Genomic DNA, 13,531 nt, shown 5'->3' with positions numbered 1-13,531 from the left:
TCTTTTAGAGAAAGAAAGAACAGAAATGAGGAGGGCACTATGTTGGGAGAATCAGGGAAGTTTTCACAAAGGAAGCAACATTCTAAATTAAGTTTTAGCAACAGTAGGAGTTTCTCAGAGAAGAATGGTAAGGTCATCCCAGGCAGAGGAAGTAATAAGTGGTCAAAGATTTAAAGGTAAGAAAGCACAAAAGGAAGAGACCCACTTAGGAACAATGAGACGTTCGGAAGTTTTGGACTCTGTTTTGGGGAAAGAATGCCAAGGAATAAAACTGGGGTTAGTTTGAGCCAGGTTTAAACGGCTTAGCATGCCAGGCAAAGTGGGTCTGAATTCTTCATGTGCTATTAAACCAATGCTCGGGTTGGGAGTGGGGAGTTAAATGGGAGGAGACACGGTCAGGTTTACATTTAGGAACCATTCTCTGGAAGTACATTTAAGGATATCTCTTAGGAAAGCCTGGATGGGATGAGCCATGGTGAAGCAGAAAGACAAGTCATAAGGCTCCTGCAATATTTCAGGCACAAATGATGAGGATTAAAGGTGATGGCAATGAGGAAAGAGCCAAGGAATCAAATCTGAGTTATAACTTTTGATGTGGTATCAATTTGTCGATCAATTTCCTGCACACAGACTTTAAAAATGTGTCCTCTCTGCCCAAATTTGGTTGCCTTCATGAGATTTAGAAATCTGGCATTGCCCTTTCCAAGACCTAAGCAAGGGAGAGTTAAGTCTGATGGTTACCTGGGCTCCGGCACTACAAGTTGGTGACGAATCGAATTAGCCTGCTGGCTGGTTTCTGGTGTCTCTCGGGCTGGGCATTCTGCTTCTCAGGTGCCCAAGGAGACACTGCTTTCAGCCTCCCCCTCTAATCTCTGATGTATGTGCCTACACTGTTTGCCAGCAAGTGCGACCTATGCCTAGGTTCCTGGCCTTTATCCTGGTCAATTCATAGTGAAAAAAAGCAGAAAGACCTTGATTCAAATCTCAGTATTTCTTGTTATTTATCAATTACTAAGACACTTGCTAGCCATGTGCCCTGACCTCCAATGAGATATTTAACCTCTTTCTTTCTCATTTTTCACCAAAATATTACCTAGTCCTTACACAGGACAATTATTTAGCATAATTTTCAATATTTGAAAGTGTTTAATAAATATATTGTTATTACCACTACAGTTGTTGTTGTTATTATTAGTGACGTGGTAAATACAACACTGATCGTTTAGTTCAACACGACCATAGTACTCAATTCCCATGCTTCTCCTTTTACTTAGAACTACCTATATTTTTTAAAGTTTATTCCATTCTCTTATGTCTTTAATTCACAAGTTACTTTTAAGAGTAAAATTTGCCGCCCATGATAGCATACTTGCCTAGTCTTTTTAAATATGCCCTTATTATCAGAAGACCATCTTCCAAAGAAAAATCATTAGATCTTTAATGAAAGTAACTGTTTATTTAAAAGTGTCCTCTCCAAATACAATGTACATGGGAATGCTAATTCACACTTTCTGTCATTTCCCAATTGATTAATTCAGTGTCAAAATTTAGGCACCATGTTAATATTCCTGCAGTTTCTGGGTATGTGGCACTTGTGCTTCTGGAGCGATGGTTAATTTTCACACTGTCAAAATGTAATGGTTTTAGTATAAGTAATAATAACGTTTCCCCTGAGTTTCTGTAATGTTACTGTGCTAAAAATCCATATGTCTCTTAAAATATGAGTGAAACCTCTCAGAGACCTGTTTCACACAATCTAAGTCTGATGTGATGGAACTAACCAAACAGTCAGGGTAAATGTCAGGATTAGGCTGTAGGCAGCTGAAGTGTAATTCTGTTCCAAGAGGAATCAAAAAGTTGGCATAAAAAAAGGATCATTTCCAAAGTGAGTCATGAATGTTACCTTGTGTCTCCTTAACACTCTGCTCGAAAATACTTATGACTGCCTATAGAGAATCAAACTTGGAATTCCTGGGCATCACCCTCACTCTCTGATAAACAGCTGAAAAGTAAATATTGAACTCCTCAAGAAGTAAGGGCCTGCCCTCTTTGTTCAAAGCTTGTGGTCTCATTTGATTTCCTCTACTTTCCTTCCATAAAGAAAGAAAGGAAGTTAAATGAATGGAGAGCTTTTAAGTTAGAAATAATAGTTACCTTATTTGAGATTTTATTAAGAGACACTTAAGAAGAATATATTAGTATTGGCATTGTTAAGTGGATACTTACAGAAATACTGAAAAGATTTTCCTGCAATAAATAATGACATATTGTGTACTATTTATTTTTATAATATTATGGTGATGTTTCTCTAAAACTGACTTTCTAATTTTGCCAATTTTAGCCACTTATACATTAGAGGAAGGAAGAAAGCAGAAACTTGTATTTAACAAGAAGTAAAGTTCAAAATATATGAACCAACTACTAAAACTTAATACCTATTCCTTTGTTGTTACAATACAATACAGTCTTCTTTTGATCAGGAATAAAACAGAAGGGAAATGTTTGATCAAAAAAGAGACAATTAGAGAAATGTCTAATTGTGAACAGAAGTGTCTAAGAAAAAAGAATTAAAGGCATAATGCAAGAAGGAATTTAGGGTGAAAAGATGAATTAAATTCAGTTCCTTGATGATAATGCCAGAAAGGAAAACAAAATGAAGACAGTTCTGCATTAATAATAGGGATTGAAAGAAGCAAGAAATAATCTCAAAGAAAAAAAACATCAAAAAGTTTTAAATGGCTTTATATTTCCCTTAGATGCTGACTCTAGAGACTAACAACTAATATGGTAAGGAACACGGTTTTTGTGGGCATCACATTCCTTATCTTCAAAGTGAAAGCTCTGGATTAGATTAGGGATATCAAATACAACACCCTCATGCTGGCCTCCCTCTCCAGCACCCATGGCAAGCACTGATAACACATCAAGGGGATTTCCTTGCTGGGACCAGACTGAGCCTGGTCACCCTTTGCTGCATAGTCAGGCCGCGACTACCCATCAACCCCTTTACTGATCCAACTGGAAACAGTTTGCCTTTCTCAGTTTTGAAGTTAAATAGTGTGCCTTCTAGTTTTAGAGTTTCAGATTTATATGACTAATAGTATTCCATGAATATAGTGTTGAAATGTTTAATTTGGAAATTTTCTAAATTTGTTTTCAAAAATATATATAAATGCTAAGTAGGATCAATAAATATGACTGTTATAACATTGCTATATGGTCAAAAATAAATTCTCAATTAAATCTTATGGTCAGCATTACAAATTTATTACCTACAGAAATCCTACCCACACAATTTGTGAGCTAGTCTTACATTATTTATAAGGCAGATTGTACCATGATTTATTCCCACCTTGTTTTACTGTGTCCAGGCAAAACTTTTCAAATAGTGGAACATTACCAATATCTACAACTGATTGGGATAAACAAATGTATTGGATAGTATATATTATATAAACTAATTTATTACTTTAAAAACACAATCATAAACCACGGCAAACCACAAGTCCCTTGAGTAAACTCTAGTGAAGTGCTCGAGCATTCAAGTAACTAAGAACATTCCACCACATTAGTGACCAGATGGTTTTATTGAGTCACTTTCCTGTTTTCCATAAAGCTGAATTGCTATGTTCCTAAAAATCTTCTCTGTTTCTTTTACGAAATTAGAACATTGCCTATTGCCTCAGTGCTGGATCTGGAAAACGTACTGAAAACAATGGTGCTATGCCGTCTTGATGGAGGAAATTCCAACAGCAGAGAAAGAAGCAATGAAAAAACATAACCTTGTTGAAGAATTCTTTGGTAAGTCTCTTTTCAAAGTTTCTTTGTTTCCTCACCTTTTGTCACTTGCCAAGGATTGCTGTTTTCAAATCTGCTTCGTCACATCAAAGTGGGGGGTGCTATTTTCCCTTGTTCACTCTACCCCACAGGAATCAGGGAGAAAAAACTCTTTGGATTTAATTCTGTGATTGAGTCTGGGTATCATGTGCAATTTTGTAGAGATGTGATCTCTTTAGAGTGTCTTCTAAACAAGTATTAAATTGTGAGGATCTAGTGCATAATTAAGTCGAATCTTGGAGGTTCGCATGTGAACCAAAAAAAAAAAAAAAAGGTACGTTGCTTTGTGAGAGACGTAATTACAAGCAGAATCCATGAATTTTAAGTGGAAGAAGACTTATAGGTAAACTTGGCCCAAGGGACAAGGTTCTCTGCCACAACGTGCCAATTATATTCTATCGAGAAAGAAAAATAAATGTTTTTAAGTGATGGATACTGGAAAAACTGAAGAATGCACAGGAGAGATATTAGGAAAAAAATCTTAAATTTATTGGCCTAATGTTCTTAGTTTACCTGGATTCTTAATGGAATTAATTGTTACCCACGGAGCATGTAGGTGACAAGAAAGTAATGATTGTCCAGCTGAGAGTCTTATTACACTTCAGAAGTCTGGCATTCCCATTCTGCACAATTCCCCTGCAAAGTGATTCCTGTGATTATACTGCACCCATCATTCAAAAATTTTCAGAGCATTCTAATGTCTATTATTTCTAAGAATACTGAGTCTCAGGCATTATTTTCTTCATAGCAATACTGATTTGTTTGTGGTTGTATAAAAACTCATTATCACAGAGTCATGACTATGAGCCAACTAATTGCAGTTAAAGAAATCCTGATGACACGTGTTTTCTCTGCGAAATCTGCATATAAGTATCACCTAAGTCATTTGGTTTGTTAAATACTTAGCTTTGACATCCAAGCACTACAGAATTTGTGTTATATATTGTTTTGAAACTGTTTTAAGAAAAAGTAATTTAAAATGTAAATTGATATCTCCGGTATACGTGTGGAAGGGTTCTATTTGGAAGGCTTAGCAGCTGAAATGAAAACAAAGGGGCATGAGACTTTCAGATTTTGAAAACAGATCCTCAAAAAGATCTGTTGCCCAACTGAGGGTGGCAGCCACTCACCTGAACATCTGTGACCTCTGTGTTTCCCCAAGATAGTAAAGTTTACACATGGTTGGTTGTTTCTTTAAATGGGGAACAAAGTGCCAAACTTCTCCAATATTTTCCCCAGCTTTTGTCCCATTCCTGTCTCTTGACAGAGAATTTCAAGCATGTATCAATATACTTCCCTTTATCTGGAGAGTAAGTCAGGTGAAATGATATATAATTCAACACAAATACTGGTTAAAGCAGTTCTTCAGTATTTCATAGAGAAGATCATAGGTTTTATGTTTTGTTAAAAAAAAAATCACCGGATATCTTAAATATAACAATTAAGGCCAACAGAAGTCAAGGTGTGCCAAATCAAGTTAGAAATGGTAAAATACTCACTGCCTTCCTGTGACTGCTTTTAATTAAGTGTTAAATTTAAAAGTTACATCATCTTTTTACATCTTGGGACCATTTATTTATTGCAATCCAGTTAATATATGTCTAGCATTTTCTCTATATTTAAAATTCTTTCATATTTCTAAATTTTTTATACTATCAGCCACTGCTTTTTAGTTTTAATAAATGTTTAGTTTAATAAATGATATGAAATCCATTGGAATTCATTTCTATTTTCAAGAAATTCAGTTTCACAAATATATTTTGAAATTAGCTCTTCTACTTATGCTAATCACAGCATAAATTGATATATCAGGGAACAGAGAAATTTGGTAAATTGAGTTGGATGGTTTGTGTTAAAATCCAAATAAGAACTCTATTATCAAACTGGATTTGTATTTAACTACATTTGAAAAGTTTCCTAGGCAGACTCAGGAAGTCTTCAAGCATTATTTCTAAATCTAATGCTTTTGTGAACTTACGTCACGCATTAAAATCATCTTAATGCACCTTTTTGTCAATTCTTCACAATAGTATTACAAAAGGAAGGGAAGAGAGGATACATTTAAAAAGCAAATGAAAAAGAACTCAATGGAAGCCCATTAGGCTACCTGTTGATGAGCCTGTAAGAGAGTCATTAATATGCAGATCATTGACATGAGAGGCCATAATGACTCCTCCAGGGACACTCAGTCTATTGTGTCAGAGACTAGTTAGAGATTCATTAACGTGAAGACTCGTGACTTCTTAATATGCAAATTATTAATGCAAGGCACTCAGGCATACTCACAAATGTCCACGTTTTGTGTTACGGGGTAGAGGAGGTTGCCAGCCCTTCACCCATACCTTTTGTGAATTAGTATTTTCTTTCTTCTGTCCTCTGTTGCATATTTCTTCGCTAAAGTTTCCATACTCGTGTGGAACCTACCATTTAACATTCAAAGACCTCCTCCCCTTCAACCCACATTCCTTTGATTTAAGGCAGACTTATGTATACAAACCACTTAAACATTTTAACTAAATCAGTCCAAATTCAGCACAAAATCTGATTTGATATTTTTCTCCTGTGTCAAATTGGTTTTTGGCTAAAGGCAGAGCAATGTGAACAAAGCATTTGTTTTTAAAAAATTGACACTCTGAAACATGAATAGTGTAACCAGCAGTTGAATAATTTGCACTCAAGATGAGTAGGAAAGAAAAGTGGAGTAGAAAAAAGAAAAAGAGAGCAGAGAAAGGCCACGAAATAGGACAAAAGAAAGGGAGGTGCAATTAAACTGAGTAAGAAGAGTAGGTGTTCATACCAATGTAGCGCATTAAATGAGGACATGGATTTAAATCACTCAGTGTCTGGCATACAGCAAGCAATCAATAAGTATTAGCTGTTATTATTATTACATTGGCATTTCGCACTTTGCAAAAAGATGTAGTTAATATCCACATTCCCTGTTGAAACAATAAGAAAAATGTTATGGAGTGAAAGTTGTTCAGTCCTTGAATTAACATACTCTGAAGAAAGGGATCCAACTTATATTCCTTATTCCTGCAGCAGAATTAGCTGCAGAATTCATGGGAATTTATTCAAGTATCTTTTAAAGCTTATCATGTATGGAAAATACCATGTATGGAAAGTATATTATAATTTTTCATCTAGGGCTTTCATTTTCTTGCCATTTTATTCTAGCCTCATCTAGAATACAGTACAGTCTTTTACTACTAATTCTCTACTAAATTTCAGGAGAAACAGACCCTTATTTCTAAACTTAAAAACCCTGAACTCTGCAGTGCACGTACAGAAATCTGTATATGTTTAACAAAAACTATTTGCATCCTCATGTAAAATCAGTAATATAATTCTTTAAGTTAACAGCTTTATTGAGGTATTATTTACATACCACAAAATCCACCCATTTTAAGTGTTCAACTGAATGATTTTTAGTATATTTACAGAATTGTGCAATCATCACCAAAATCTAATTTTAGAACATTTCTAGCACCCCCAAAGAAATCTTGTGCCCATCAGAGTCACTCTTCACTCTCACCCACTTCCTAGGCAAACACTAATCTTTATGTCTCAGTATATTTGTCTATTCTGTTTTTTACATTTCATGTAAAGAGAATCATGAAAAATGTGTTCTTTTGTGGCTGGCTTCTTTCATGGAGCAAAATGTTTTTGAGGCTCATCAGTGTTGTAGGCTGTATCAGGTGTTCTTTTTATTCTTTTGAATAGTATCCCGTTATATAGACACATCCCACTTTGTTTACCTGTTCACCAGTTTGATGGGCATTTGAGTTGTTGCTACCTTTTGGCTCTTGTAGACAGTGCTTCTATGAACATTTACCTGTAAGTGTTTGCATGGACATATGTTTTCACTTGCCCTGGGGAGATACCTAAAAGTGAAATTGCTGGGTTTATGGTAATTCTATAATTTCAGTTTCTCCAGTACTCACTGACACTTTTTATTGTCTATCTTTTTTATTGTAATCATTATAGTGGGTGTGAAATGATATTTCATTGTGGTTTTGATTTGCATTTTCATAGTAACTAACGACATTGAGTAATTTTGATGTGCTTATTTGTTATTAGTTTATCTTCTTTGGAGAAATGCTTATTCAGATCTTTGGCTCATGGTAACATTGGTTTGTCTTTTTATTATTAAGTTGTAAGAGTTCTTCTGGACATTTTACTTATTAGATATATGATTTGTAAATGTTTTCTCCCATTCTGTAGGTTGTTTTTTCATGGTCTTGATTGTATTCTTTAAGTGCAAAAGTGCTTAATTTGGATGATGTCCAAGTAACAGAATTTTCAAATTAGCTTTAAGGTCTTTGCTACCTTGCAAAGATCCTAGAATCTACTTGATTAAAACTCTCTAAGGTGGGAAGCAATATTATTTGTAACATAAATAATCTTTATTAATATAATTATCACATGGGACTACTTGCATTTTACATTCTTGCTTATGTTAATTTCAATACTAAATGCTAGAAAACATCCACCAGTTATTGGTCCTAGCCAAGTTCTAGACTGGAGTAGATTGTAAGCAGATTCAGAGATGATGTAAATGAACCTATAGTCTGACTGAATTAAGAAGCTTAAAGTACACACACCACCTTATTCCTCTGGAGGCTTCCACTAGAAAAGATGGAGTAGTCAGGAGAAGCTCATTAGTGCCAAGGTGGCTCTCCCAGTTGAAGGCTTTTGGTTTCCCGATTAAATACAGCAAGATTCATTACCAGGAAATTCTAAGAAGATGAAGTGTGAAGGGCTCATTAAGACAGAACACAGTTAGCTATTAATAGAAGAGCAATATGGTGCTTGGGAAGGACAAGTTGAGAACCAGACATGAACTGAAATACGAGGAACAGGTGACTAAAGAAGGTGGGCCACAGGCTCGGATTGCTGAAGGAGTCAGGTGCAAAAGCTGAATCCTGCAGGGATGCAGTTATGTTGCCAAAGATGGGGCTGTCTGCCACACTTTTAACTAGGCAGCACAAGACTTTACAGTCAACATTCTAAAGAACACCACTATAAAGTATTTTAAAAGGATTCAGTCCTTCTATTGGACATCATGCTATCAGAATAATGTTGGACAAAATTCAATGTGTATTCATTCCACAAATCGTCAGTCTGTGTTAGGTATCATGCTAGAAGTTAAACCACTAGCACAATCTGAGATTGAACCAATTCTGCCTTCATAGAGTTTGTAGCCTAAAAAAGGATAATTGAAAGCTGGCATTTTAAAATCACAATTGTACCATTCATGACTAAGGAAACACAGAGTCCTAGAGAAGAAAATATAGTTGACCCTTGAACAATACACGTTTGAACTGCGTATGCAAACTTTTGTCAACAGTAAATACAGCAGTACTGCATGGACTGCAGGTGGTTAAATCTGAGGCTGAAGAACCATGGGTACAAAGAATCAAGTATACGGAAGACCAATTGCAAGTTATACTCAGATTTTCAACTACACAGAGGGTCAGCATCCTTAACCTCCCCATTGTTCAAGGATCAACTGTAGTAAGATCCATAGCTCAAACTCAGGGAAGGCAATAGCAACTGTATATATACATGGGGTTGTAAAAAGATATCAGACTGGAAAAAGATCAGATCCTCCTATAATATGATTACAGATCATATTTAAAATTGGATTTTTCTGAATTGCAAAATATATACTTTTCAAAAAGAAAGGTATATACTCTCTAAAAGTTTCCTTCATTCTAAATGGAAATTAACTCTGCCATGTTATTTAATGTGTCTTTTTCCCCTTCCCCAAGGCATCACAAATGATGGGCAAAGTTTCTTTAATAAATGTATTATTTATAAAGCATACCTTTTGCATCATAATTTCCACAGTCCTTAATGTTATTATTAATGCTTAAAAATCCCTCATGCCATATTTGCAAAAATATTATTTTATTTGCTAATTTTTTCTTTGGTTAACAGTATTAATCTTTTGGTGCATACTGAGACTAAATGATTTCAAGTTGTTTTTTTTTAAATTATAACTCAGAACACCTGTGTTTAGTCTTTTGTTTATATCATTCTCAACACTGGCACATATCAGAATCACCTAGGGAGCTTATTAAAAATATGAATGCCTGCGACCTGCCCCAGACCAATGAAATTAGGGTCTTATACTAGGATCTGGGTATGAGTGCCTTATTTTTCCCCTTCCTATGTACAGCCATGTTTAAGAAATAATGGTTTACACTACTATTCTACACTGGATTTTACTGTATCAAAGTATTGTGAGTGTGAAAATAAATCCTTCAGTAAAAAATTCTACTATTGAGATTTTTCTGTGGAGTAGGAAGAGAGGATATACATAATCAAACAGGTTAGCATTAAAGTCAAGTTTTGTAGGTATTATACGTCTGCCACTGTTAGGTCTACAAAGCAATTAATTTTTATTCATCATGGGGATTGCCAATACATACATCAGTGAATTTAAATAATTTTTTTTAAGTGAAAGGAAATCTAGATGCTGTTGAGAGTAAGAGACAATCTTTTCTACCTTAACAACTGTATTGCTCATTATAAAACTGATCATGCTTCTGAAGATTGAGACCTGGGCTAGTAAAATGTTTTCCAGTTGTACTATGTGGCAAATTGCCCAAATAGTTATTGTGTATTGTCATAAAGTATATTGCCAAGGACACTAGTTGTTTAGATCTCCTGAAAGAGAAAAAAATGGAATTTCTTCTTTGATTAGATTAACTGTAACACAACTCTGCCTTCACTAAGACAAACTGCAGTGAAAAAGATGGACCCAAAAGAGTTTGGTGTCAAGGATAAACCCTGCACTCCCCCTTTCTCTCAGAGACCTTGTGGGTAGGGACTGACTGGTCCTGTGGAAAATAAGCCCAGGGGTTTATAGGAGACCTAAGGAGCATGAGAATCTAATGCAAACAGAAGGGGAGGTCCTTCACTTGAATTTGCTTAAAATATTTGCACTGGCTGCTTTGCTGAGCATGAAATTCTCTTTGCCTAGATTTCCTCATGACTGACTCTCTTCAAGTCTGATCAATTGTCACCTTCTCAATGAAGTACAGTCGTTACTCCTATTCTTCTTATGCTGTTCTGCTTTTTATATTCTCATTTGTGTTTGTTATAGTCTAACATAACTTACTTATTCTTTATGTTTATTATTTATTAGCTTTCCCTCCATTAAAATGTAAGCTACATAAGGAAGGGATTGTCCTTTTTTTCACTGATGTATCCCTAGTGCTTAGAATAATACCTGGCACATAGTATGTGTTCAATAAATATTTGTTGAATGTATGAAGATCCTATGTCCAATTCTTCTAGCCACTGATTTTTTTTTACTCTCTATAAATGCATAAGCTGAAAAGCATAGTAAGAGATTTGCTACTGATGATATTTGATGATTTTTTCTTTCATGTGAACCGAGAGCCATACCGTCTCAATCTTGAGGTTATCAATATATAGAAAAAGCATACTAGTGTAATTTCTATGTATCTATCTAAGAGGAGAGATTGAGAGGCCCAGACTAACCTTTTTCACTAAATTAAAACATAAACCTTAGATTTTGAAGGAAGAATTTGGATCAAAAACAATTATAAAAATGAGTTTACCCTAAGCATCATTAGAGTAGTAAAATAAATCTCCCATGAAATAGTATAGAAAGATCTAAAAATTAGTGCCATAACACATACCTGTTTACATTAAAGATGACCTATAGCAGAATTCAATAATTAATATTGATAATGTGAAAAAGATCAAACCTATGTTTTAAACATTCCAACATACAGAGATAGTAAGTAAAAATGGTTAGGACCATAGAATATCAATATCCTTTCTTACTGACACTGACCTAGTTCATACATTACTCTTCGCTCTGATTTATTCTGCATATACTTTCTGGATTAATATAACTAAAATAGTACTTTGACCCTGAGCACAGGGACTAAAGTTCAAAATCCTTGGTCTGGCAAGACTGTGCAATTCTTTTTCAACCTTGTTTTTCAATTTTGATGCCCACAATTCTTTCTATTCCAGGCAGTATGACTGATTAACAAAACCTCTGACTTATCTTTTTTGCTGCCATGTCCAGAAGTATTTTTTAACTCTGTGTAAACAGTCTCCTGATGCTTCTTCACCTACCCAAGTTTTACCATTTCAACGTCAAGTTCAATCCTTTGTAATGCTGTCCCTAATCAGGGCAACCTGCAGTACAGTCCTTTCCCTAATGCCTGCTGCTCTGTATCTCCAATGTTCTCCTCTGAGTGTGTGTCATTCCATTTGGCACATACTGAATTGATAGCTAACTTCTCTGCATATAAATATTATTCCTTAACCAAAATAATGCTTAAAGATAGAAGCTACCTAGAAGAGTTCAACATAAAATAAGAACTCCATAATTTCTTTTTCTTTTTTTTTTAAAATGTAACTTCCTTTTTTTATGGAGGTATTGGGGATGGAGCCCAGGACCTTGCCTGTGGTAAGCACATGCTCTACTACGGAGCTATACCCCCACCCCAAGAACTCCATAATTTCTTGGTGGTTAACTGACTTATTGAGGCCCTGTGTTTCAGAGCCTTAGGGAGTTAAGAGACTTTAAGCCACAAACTCAGCTTCTCCTCTTATGTATTTCCTGGACTTAACAAAATAAATTTCTTTTGCCTAAATTTCTTCTTACATGAAATGGGACTAGCTTTGTTGACTGCAATGCATAAAAGGGATCTAATGGGAGACAATTTTGTATCACTTAAGAAATAATAATAGAGAGATATAAAACATGCATTCCTTAAGTTTATATAATTGGAAAATTTTAAATAAAAGAACAAGCTCACTTATTAAAGTAGTAAAATATCATGAATTAAAGCTGTCGGTGGGCTACAGTCCATGCATGAAATTAGAGTCCCACCTGGTTTGTAGACAGATTCTGACAAATGTTACAGATTCTCAGATACAAAATTAACAGAATGGAAGCAAAATGATCCAGAATTACCATAAGTGGTCAAGGAATTCCCCAGGAATTGAATAATAACACAGAAAAAATGACTCATAATCACACCAACATACTTTTAAGGGTTTTCAAAAAAAATAGTTTCCTCAGAGATTACAACTAGTTACAGACAAGTGTATTCTGTTGTACTAAAAAGACTACTCCTCCAGAGTGCTCGGTCAATAGCTAAGCTTTCCCCAGAAATTGTTTAATTCAGGCTCACAAGTGCCATTTTCAGTAGGAACCCAACCACATTTGTATACTGAGAGTTAACTGAACAACAGCAAGTAGAAATGATAAAACTTTACTTTCATTAAAACACTTATTCTGAGAGAGTGGAACATAACTATTTACAAATGCCATGTGTTACCAACCTCAATAATATATTTATACTTTGGGTAGAAACTTCAGGTTTTGTACAATGAAAATTTTAGGATATTGGGAAATTTATAGTAAAACTCTTAATGAAAACTATGAGATATTATTTGAGGGTAGTGATGTGAGAGTTACCTGATATGTCATTAAAGATGGGGTATATTATTATTTTTGCCACATAAAATATGTAATAATTTATGCTAATTTTCTATATATATATTTGTTTCCCAATTCTTATATCATAAAAAAAATATAATTTTTAAAAATGAAAACATTATAATTATAATAGTACTTTTTCTAATTGAGTTTGCTAGTATTTTCACTAAATATTTTAAACGTAGTTTGTATTGT

The 13,531-nt window shown here is 34.7% G+C and overlaps 1 protein-coding gene and 1 long non-coding RNA gene across 5 annotated transcripts in view; one reads left to right on the top strand and one right to left on the bottom strand.

Moving 5' to 3' along the window:
• PPP1R3A (protein phosphatase 1 regulatory subunit 3A) overlaps window positions 1–13,531 on the bottom strand; it is a 53,071-nt gene that overhangs the window by 9,489 nt on the left and 30,051 nt on the right. The window lies entirely within an intron of this gene.
• LOC140697366 (uncharacterized) overlaps window positions 3,671–13,531 on the top strand; it is a 105,408-nt gene continuing 95,547 nt past the window's right edge. For both annotated transcript variants that reach the window (XR_012074327.1, XR_012074326.1), the window contains exon 1: window positions 3,671–3,801. This is a non-coding gene — a long non-coding RNA (uncharacterized lncRNA). The remainder of the gene's footprint in view (window positions 3,802–13,531) is intronic.

Source organism: Vicugna pacos, chromosome 7 (genome assembly GCF_048564905.1).
Source record: "Vicugna pacos chromosome 7, VicPac4, whole genome shotgun sequence".
Lineage (NCBI taxonomy): Eukaryota > Metazoa > Chordata > Mammalia > Artiodactyla > Camelidae > Vicugna > Vicugna pacos.
This window is presented reverse-complemented; position numbering and strand designations above follow the sequence as displayed.